The 10,303-nt window shown below is 45.1% G+C and overlaps 1 non-coding gene across 1 annotated transcript; it reads left to right on the top strand.

Annotated features, from left to right (window-relative positions):
* Window positions 1–7,430: 7,430 nt before the first annotated feature.
* On the top strand, window positions 7,431–7,546 carry LOC141987017 (U5 spliceosomal RNA). Its single transcript, XR_012639415.1, has one exon. It is a non-coding gene; the product is annotated as a U5 spliceosomal RNA (small nuclear RNA).
* The last annotated feature ends 2,757 nt before the right edge of the window (window positions 7,547–10,303 follow it).

The following is a 10,303-nucleotide window of genomic DNA, read 5'->3' as shown; positions in this document are numbered from 1 at the left end:
GACACTGGATCTGATTGGGGAGAAGAATCTGTGCAGGCAGAACTCCGATCAAAAAGAAGAAACGTTAATATACATGCCAAAATGGCACAGAGCATGGTGGACAGAGGCTACAACAGGGACATACAGCAGTGCCACATGAAAGTCAAGGAGCTCAGGCAAGCCTACCAAAGACAAAGGAGGCAAACAGTCACTCTGGGTCAGAGCCCCAGACATGCCGCTGCTATGATCAGCTGCATGGCATTCTGTGGGGGGGGACCCTACCACTACTCCACCACTGTCTGTTGATACCTGCAAGGGGGGGGAGTCTCATGCAACACGGAGGAGGATTTTGTGGATGAGGAAGAGGAGGAGGAGGAGAATGTGCAGCAGGCAAGCGGTGAATCCATTCTCCCTGGCAGCCAGGACCTTTTCATCACCCTGGAGCCAATACCTCCCAAGGTGGGATCCCCGACCCTGAAGGCGGAGAAGGCACCTCTGGTGAGTTCACATTTGTAACTTAAGTACAGGGTTTAAATGCAATAGTGTTTAATGTTTGATTTTCCCTGAAGACTTGGGATGCATTTGCAGCCAGTACAGCTAATGGAAAAGTCTGTTAACCTGTCTGGGAATGGAGAGGGAATCCTCTAGGGACATCTCGATGAAGCTCTCCTAGAAGTACTCTGAAAGCCTTTGCAGAAAGTTTCTGGGGAGGGCTGCCTTATTTTGTCCTCCACGGTAGGACACTTTACCACGCCAAGCCAGTAACAAGTAGACTGGAATCACTGCAGCACAAAGCATGGCAGCGAATGGTCCTGGGTTTTGGTCGCATTCAAGCAACATTCAGTCTATATCTTTCTGTGTTAGCCTCAGGAGAATGATATCATTCATGGTCACCTGGTTGAAATAGGGGAATTTTTGTAAGGGAACAGTAAAAGGACCCCGTTCATGCTGCGCTGTTTGCGCTTGGCTAAAAGGGATCATCCCTGAGAATAGCCATGCGGCAGTGGGAGGGGTGAAGGGATCATCCCAAATAGCCATGGGGAGGGGTGGGGGGAGGTGCCTGCTGCACATCTACCTGAAAACCGCAGCCCCTCCTTTTAAATGGCAAACCCAACCGGCATTGCTTGCTACGGAAAAGGAGGATGCTGCAGTTTGAAAACATTCCCACATGTTATGAAGGTGTTAGAAGCCAACCCTGCGTACCCTTTGGCTGACCATGGCTGCCTGGAAACCGAATTCTGTTGCCCAGCCGTGTGTGATGTGTCACCATACTGGCAGGTGCTCAATATAAAAGGCAAAATGCGACCTTGTCCTAAAGCACATGTGCTGTCTGCTGTGAATTGCTTGGTTCACTGTGAAAGAGTCTCCCTTTTGTTCTCAGAAATGTAGCATCTTAAATTTTACTCTCCCTTTTTATCCCACCACAGGTGCAAATGTTTCTATGCTCCCCCATCATCTCCCTCCCTGAGGTTATCGCAAATTAAAAGGCGAAAAAAACGCACTCACAATGACATGTTTTCCGACCTCATGCAGTCCTCCCGCACTGATAGGGCACAGCTGAATGCATTCAGTGGCAGAGTCCAGGAAAGCATTAAGTGAGCGTGATAAGAAGAGGCAGGATGCAATGCTGAGACTAATGGGGGAGCAAACGGACATGCTCAGGCGTCTGGTCGAGCTGCAGGAAAGCCAACAAGAGCACAGCCCTCCACTGCATCCACTGTACAACCGCCTGACCTCCTCCCTAAGTTCCATATCCTCCTCATCCAGACGTCCAAGAACCCGGGGGGGGAGGCTCCGGGCACCCAGCCACTCCACTCCAGAGGATGGCCCAACAGAGGCTGTCATTCAAACAGTTTTGATTTGTAGTGTGGCTACAATAAGCAGCATGGCCTTGTCCTTCCCTCCTCCCCCACTCCACCCTACCCCACCTGGGCTACCTTATCACTTATCTCCCCCTTTTTTTTTAATTAATAAAGAAAGAATGCATGGTTTCAAAACAAAAGTGACTTTATTTCCTTTGCCAGCTGTGATCGAAGTGTGGAGGGTGGTTGGCTTACAGGGAATTAAAATCAACAAAGGAGGCAGGTTTGCATCAAAGAGAAACACACACAACTGTCACACCGAAGCCTGGCCAGTCATGAAACTGGTTTTTAAAACCTCTCTGATGCGCGCCTTGCTGTGCTCTTCTAATCTCCCTGCTGTCGGGCTGCTCAAAATAGGCAGCCAGGTGATTTGCCTCAACCTCCTATCCCGCCATAAATGTCTCCCCCTTACTAATATCTTCTCACAGATATTATGGAGCACACAGCAAGCAGTAATACCAATGGGAATATTGGTTGCGCTGAGGTCTAACCTAGTCAGCAAACAGCGCCAGCAAGCTTTTAAATGTCCAAAGGCACATTCTACCACCATTCTGCACTTGCTCAACCTATAGTTGAACTGGGAATCATTCCACCAGTCTGTACTTGTTTGCCGGGCCCAGAATCGGCATTCCACTGTATCAAGCAGCCTCACTGCAGCCATGATGTCCCAATTGCCACAGCCTGTGCTTTCAGGAATGTCTGTGTCCATGTCCTCCTCACAATCGTCCTCGTGCTGCCATCTCTTAGCCAAGTTCTGCACATACTGCAGTATAATGCATGAGGTGTTTACAATGCTCGCAACAGCAGCAGTGAGCTGAGCGGGCTCCATGCTTGCCGTGCTATGGGTTCTGCACGGGTAACCCAGGAAAAAAGGTGCAAAATGATTGTCTGCAGTTGCTTTCACGGAGGGAGGAAGGAAGGGAGGGGAGACTGACGACATGTACCCAGAACCACCCGCGACAATGTTTTTGCCCCATCAAGCATTGGGATTTTAGCCTAGAATTCCAATGGGCAGCGGAGACTGCGGGAACTGTGGGATAGCTGCACCGCTCTGTGAGTCAATGCTAGCCACAGTAGTGAGGACAGACTCTGCCGATTTAATGCGCTTAGTGGGGACATACACAATCGACTGTATAAAATCGATTTCTAAAAACCAACTTCTATAAAATCAACCTAATTTCATAGTGTAGACATAGCCTCATCAGAGTTCATGCAGGCTGCCCTTATATTCCCAAGCAGGCCCAGTTGCTAGTCATGTGCTCCCATCATGTGACCCCTGGTGTCAGTTCCTTCACCTGGGGGAGATGAGCTAAACCTGACATAGGGGTGAGGCTGCGCCCCAACCCTGTTAAGTGTCCAGCTCACCTGTATCAGTCCATTTAGTCAGAACAGTATTGCAAACACCAGTATGCTCATCCTGTGGACTAAGGCATTGCAACTGGCAAGAAAACAAAGGATTGAATGGGGAACAGAATCTTCTCCATACAGAATACATTTACTGTGCAGGGTCTTGATAGCTGGAACCTGGGTCTCCGAGGTGAGTAACCCAACCAGTAGGCTATATAATCATTCTTGCTCTCTTTCTCTGCTCCATGAATATTTAAATATTTCATACAACGTGCAACAATTTCAACAGGAGAGATTAAGAGAGCCCTCCCCCCAATCAGAATATCCCCTAGCCCAGTGGCTAGGGCACTCTCCCAAGAGGTGGGAGGCCTGGATTCAAATCCCTGCTCCACATCAGGCAGAATGGGGACTTGAACCTGGGTCTCCTACATCCTTAGTGAGTTCTCTTGGTTTTAGGGGGGGTTCCGCCTCCATCTTTTGCAAGAAAGGGCTGCCCTGGTTTAGGCAGGGATGCTGAGAGCCATTGAACCAAACTAAAAACCCTATATAGGATGGAAACCACTTCAAGCTGGGGGTGCAGCAGCACCCCAAGTTCCAGCACCTATGGACTTAGGTGCCTAACTCCAGGATAGGGCTGTGAATCTCGAATGGAGAGAACTGCTTCCCTCTGGCCTAGAGTTACGCACCTAACTGCCTTTGAGGGGCAGGGCTTAGGCCCCACCCCTCTCCCTGACATTTCCTACTGGCTAACTTAGACAGCTCCCTGCTCATTTTGCTGGCTTCTAAGAATCCCATTCTTAGTCTTAGGTGCCTAACAGTCCCTATGCATTGTATAGGGAGCCTGGGTGCCTAACTCAGGGCTGTATATTTCACACCTAACTCGGGGCTGTGCATTCCAGTAGGCAGCAGAGCCCCTAAGAGTTAGGTGTTGCAATGCTGTGTCCAAGACACTGGGTGGATCTAGCCCCAACTCCAGTCCAGTATAGCATTCAAACACGTTTGCAACTTTAAGCACATGAGTAGTCCCTGTGAAGTCAGCAGAACTACTAGTGCTGAAGTTCTTTGAGAGTGTAGCTGTAGGACTGCTGGAGGTGTCTGGACTAAGGGGATGGCATCTCTTCATGAAATAATTATAATTTTAAAAGACCTACAAGTGATCCTTCCATTGCCAAGGAACTTACATAGATTTTTCACTCTGAAGGGCTAATCCACTGAAGTCCAACTTTTCACTCTTTGCCCTGGAAGGCTGGAAGAGTTGCAGAAAGTTGACAGTAGCTTTAAGAAATCATACAGAAGCAACTGGCTTACTGGTCACTGGGCTCATCCTTTGTTTTGTTAAAGAGATTAGAACTCGGGCAGTAGTGAATGCTTGGTGGCGCAGAGGAATTCTCTACTTTAGACTCCCACACGCTCGAGATCTCTCAGTATTTCATGTGTGAACTATTTAATATCTATATATTCATATATTAAATATATGATATTGTAAATCCCTGAACATTCATGAAAATCCTGAAGATAAACAGTGAAGAGAAAGTATCTTTCAAAGAGTATTAAAGTTACTTCTTGGTCACTGAAAACTTATGGCTGTAAAAATAAATATTAACAGAAATATGACCACAGTGTCTCCCATTCAAGTCTGCAAACACTGATAGAGACAGCACAAATACGTATCTCATCCTGTTTGGACAACATCAGCGAGGCCCAGCCAAAGCAGCTGCAAATAACTGTGTCTGTTTCAAATTCAGAGCAAATAATCTTTCTGCTATAATTCCTGACAAATAATTTTCTTGCTCAATGATTTTTAGGTTGATATTGCAGGGCTGCTTAGATAATCATCCTGCAACTGCAGATAAGTGGATTGTAATCATAAATCTTTAAATTCAAGGAAATATGATGCCAAGATAGGGTAACTACTTCTATTTTAAGCAAATACATATATTTCCTTGAAAGAAAGGTGGGTGGGGTCACATATGTAGTGGTGAAATCTATGTGAATTACAGAGCCATGCATCAAATTGCCTTGTATTTATTGTGCACTGATCATTGCCATTAGAGAAGCAGGGGCACTAAATCTCTCGGACAACAGGTTACACGGCAGGACAAGGTCACCAGACACATGCAACGTTCGGCCTTAACTCCACAGTGATCTAATAAGGGGATGGGGGCAGTGTTACAATTTCCTTATTTTGATTTTACTTCTCAGTGCCTCTGTACCTTACCCTCCACACACACCAAGCCTCACCTGAAGTGTGTCTCACACCTCTAGACTGAGCAGGGCAGGTAGGGGCTGCCTGACCTGAATGGGACTAAACCAATGAGCAGCAGAGGGAGAACGTGGACAGGCACCCACAGGGAAGGGGTCTGCTCCTCTGCCCAGAGACAGAAATAGCTTCTCTACCAGGGTTAGAGTTTGAGGGAAGGTTCCCTTTCTCCTAAATTGTTTTGAATAGTTTAACCCCTCACCCCAAGCAGCTAAAATGCTGGAGATTAGACCACTGATAGCATCAGGTTTGTGTGTGAGGGGAGATAAAAAATAACCCCAAGGACTTTAGGAGAAGGGGTAGTATTTTCTTTGGGAGAATTGGGGTCCTTTTCTCCCCAAGCTTCTGTATTTTCAGACACTCTCCTCCCCCAACTGTTCTTAATGGTCTGGCCTGCAGACTCTGCCTGAGACAGCCCAAGAGCAGACACCAGATGGCCCTTACTCAAGGCTGTATCTCTCACTGCCACCTGTGTTCTTCTCTCCAGCTCAGCTGTATTGACTAGCAGTTGCATACATGGCTCTCAGGCTATTCTCTGTCTGTGCACACGCTGTTAGCAAAACCTTGCTGGAAACATTGGCATTTCACATTTTTCGTGGATATTTTTTCATGGCAAATGGGCCAATTTCATGTTTTCCATGAAGTCCCTAAAGGCTGCAAAAAGACAGCTATAGTGTTTAGAAGGGCTTGCTCAGTTTGCCTTCTGGATGCATTTGAGTGCTAGATGTGTGTGTGTGTGTGTGGATTTGCTTAGCATATCATTTCAGGGATGGAACTGGAATATTTTTGTTGCAAATGACAAAATGAAAGCACATATTCATTCATAATCTCAGTGTGTGGTGCTGTGCACTGAGGAAGGAATCTTTTGCAGCATTATTAACACAGAAAGTACGCAAAGCCCTGCCAACTGAGAATATCCATCCACACTGCCATTGCCAAACACTTGAGCAGGCTACAAGCAGAGAGTATTTTCCACAAAGAGATATCGATGGGGATGACTATTCGGTCAGGAATCTTTATTTCTCAGCTCACCAACCCCTGCGAATAAATTCTCAGTGAAAGGAGAGAAAAGCCTCATTGATCTGACGAGCGATCAGACAGTGCAGTTGTCATTTTCCCAGCAGTTGCTAGCACATTTTTGCCTGGTGTGTGAGACAGGTATTTCCTGAGTTAGCCAGTCGAGCTCTTACAGGGATTGTCCCTTTCGCATCTATACCCTTGTACAAAGTACAGCTCTCAGCAATAAAGAGAATGGAGATGAAGTACTGGTCTCGGTTTGAAAAATGCTGGGGGCTGACCTCCAGCAGATTGCCTTCAAATCACACGACCTAGGGAGGATACACTGTGCTCAGCAGAGAACCAGGCACCCCTGGTCCCATCAGTAAGGTGATGTGGATATTTTTTCAGACTGTGTGGCTGTTCCTTTGTGAAATGCATCTTTGCACAATGCAATTTGCTTTCTTTGTGAATGCAACAGACTTCAGACTAAGAGAGGCTTAAACGAAGAGAGGCTTAAGCTAAGAAAGCAAAAGACTCTCTGCTCTCAAGCTATCCAATGATGCCATTTCAGAAAACCAATCAAGACAGCAGGTTACACGGCCTGGGCTCTCTTTCCCCAGTCTTACTAGTAATAACACACTTTGCATTTTCATAGCAGATCTTTAAGTGCTGTTCCATCTTTGGGATAAAGTTCGTCCCTGTGCAGAATTCTAACACAAAGCACTACCTAACTTCCACATGAGCTCTCAGGCTTCAATTTGAAAATTCACTTCCATGAAGCTACACCAATTTCCACCCGCTGAATATCTGGTTCACTCTATCGAAGGTGCCCACTTTTGGCAGCCTAGCTTTCAGGAGGTTCGCAAAACCTTGAATGCCATTCATCCATCCCTACTTTAATTTCCAGTAATAAAACCACAATGTCTCATTTAATCCATGGAGTGATTATTACTCTGAGAAAACACATTTTATCTGCCATTTTTATACTCCGGTTTCTCTTCAGATCGTATAAATCTTTTGCCTTTTACTAAAGATTTCCGTGGAGAGGAACATTTATGAGTTTCTACCCAATTTTTTTCAGTTCACCTTTCCATTAGTATCTAATGAGAAAGCAAGCCATTAAAAGGCATGGCAACCATCAATGATGGAAGCACTTATGTCTGTATTTCATTGGAACTGTGCTTTTTAATGGCACGTGAGTTTGAAGAACCAGATATTTTCATTAAAAAAGGCATACATTTATAGAACAAGTCTGATAGAACCTCATCACTTTGCTCTGCCCTGAACACTCTCTCTGGTCTAAGAGGAAAGAAAGTTGGTTCTCGTTCATTTGACATGAGGGTGCTCTTAAAACCATTGAGAAACAGAAGAAAGAGAGTATTTGGGGCACCTTAGAGACTAACAAATTTATTTGAGCAAATTTATGTGAGCTACAGCTCACTTCATCGGATGCGGTCAACACAGAATTATTTTTGAATTTGAGATTAGTTGTTTTGGGAAGATGACAGTTTTGTCCTGTGTCTGCAGAGCCACCATGAGATTAGTTCACCCAAGTGCAGTAAAGGAAAGGAGGTTTACAAATCATAATATTAACAAGGAATCTGACATTGCAAATCTGAGGAAGTAAAAAAAATCGTGCAAGATAGTTTGAGATCTATTAGAAGTGGACTGAAACCAAAAGTCCAGGTCCAACCACTCCTCAAACTTCAGAGAAGTTTAGATCCTGAGTCACAGCTGGTTCTTATTTCCATGAGGAACTGAACTGAACTCCCATGCATAATTACCTCAAAATGTGGATCTCATCCAGATTTAACTGCTCAGGTCCATGTCTAGTACATACCCAGATGACTAAGTCCTGCCCATGTAGATACCTGCACAATTCCCACTGATTTTGCTGAGAGTTTCACATACCTGAGTGAGGGCAGAGCAGGCTCAGAGAATAAACTTCAAATACATTACCCCTTCCCTACCCTTCACCTCCACCCCCTAAAAAACCTGCAAGCTGAGTAGAAGGAAAAGATAAAACAACAACAGAAATCATTGGGATACATGAAAATTATTAGCAATATAAAGATGGGGAGACCGCTTAAACATTGGCACCCGACCCATGACATATGGCAGCCCTGCAAATATCCACACTGAGAAGTCACTGAAGAACACTATTGACACAGCTTGCGCTCTTGTAGAATGAGCTCATGCCCATAGAGGGGGCCTAGCTGAAGCCATTTCAGATGCAGTCATGACATAAGAAGTTATCCACTTAGAGATTATCTGTGAGGCACCTGCCTGTCCCTTTATACGGTCTGTGTATGACACAAACAGACGAGGCAAAGACAGTTTTAGTCCTGTCCAGATAAAAAACCAGACACCGTCTGACATCCAAAGCGTGCAAATGTGGCTTTGGCGATAAATGTGACTTAGGGAAAAACATAGACAAATACACTGCCTGGTTTAAATGAAACTGAGAGACCACTTTAGACATCAATTTCGGGTGTGGCCACAATGCCACTTTCTCTTTGGAGAATTCTGCCATCAAAGGAGACTCTGCAATCAAAGCCTGCAAGTCTCACACTCTGCTTGCAGATGTTATCGTCACAAGGAATCCCGTTTTTTTATGTAAGAAAGAAAAGGGGCAGGATGCTTGAAGCTCGAACAGAGGTCCTATGAGAGCCAATAAGATTGTGTTAAGGTCCCAGAAGGGAACTGATTCCCGCACTGGCAGATGGAGATGAAAGATTCCTTTCAAGAATCTCACCACCATGTCATTGGAAAACACTGATCTTCCATGAATGGGTGGATGAAAGGCTGAGGATGCACCCTCACCCAGCTAAGTATAAGGCCTGAGGACTGAAGATGCTGCAAATACTCCAAGATATCTAGCCAGTATCAGCTGAACTGTGAGGGCCAATAACCACATTGAAAAATATTTCCACTTTGCCAAATAGGCCATCAAGGTAGAGAGTTTTCTACTACTGAGTAGGACCTGTTGAACAGCTGCTGAGCATTGCTCTTCCTCCTCATTCAACCATGGAGCAGCCACACCATGAGACTGTAATAATCTGTGCCCCATATTCAACCCTTGCATACTATTATAATAATCTTTGTACAAACTACGCCTTGTGAGGTATTATTTGGAAACTCATAATTTCCTGATCATCATTGTCCTGGTAAAATATGTGTGGTCACTCTATATGTAAAGTTACAAGAGTCCATGGTTTTACTAAAACAAGTTCCAAATCTGGGCAGCAGCCAAACCAGTTCTTCAGAGACAAAGGGCAAACTGATGCCTCAGCCAGGTGTAGAGAAAGTCAAATGGGCCATCACCTGCTAAGTGGCTATTCATTGACAGGCAAAGGGACATGAGTGAAAATCTACATCTTAGCAAAGAAACAGCATAGAGTTCCTATCCAGGGAAACTGCCTGGTGCCCTGCTCCCTGCTTGGGAAGCTTGTCAAGGAAGGGTGAGGACTATAAAAAGAAAGGGGACACACCCAAAATGATCTCTCCCTTTCTCTCTGCCCACAACGTTCATGACACCCGACAAACAAAGGAAGCAACATTGGACAAGGGGAGGGATCCTGACTGAAGGATGTTCAGCCAGTAGAACTGCCAAAGCATGTGGTGAGAGAAACTTTGCTTTGAATTTACTCTAGTTTGTTGTTAGGCATTAATTGTGTTTTACCTTTTCTTTTCTTGTAACCAGTTCTGACTTTTATGCCTCATTACTTGTGTTCACTTAAAATCTCTCTCTTTGTAGTTAATAAACTTGTTTTATTGTTTTATCTAAACCAGTGTGTTTGAATTGAAGTGTTTGGGAAACTCCATTTGGGATAACAAGCTTTGTGCTTGTCATTTT

The sequence above is a fragment of the Natator depressus genome, chromosome 4, assembly GCF_965152275.1.
Source record: "Natator depressus isolate rNatDep1 chromosome 4, rNatDep2.hap1, whole genome shotgun sequence".
In the NCBI taxonomy this organism is placed as follows: Eukaryota; Metazoa; Chordata; order Testudines; family Cheloniidae; genus Natator; species Natator depressus.
This window is presented reverse-complemented; position numbering and strand designations above follow the sequence as displayed.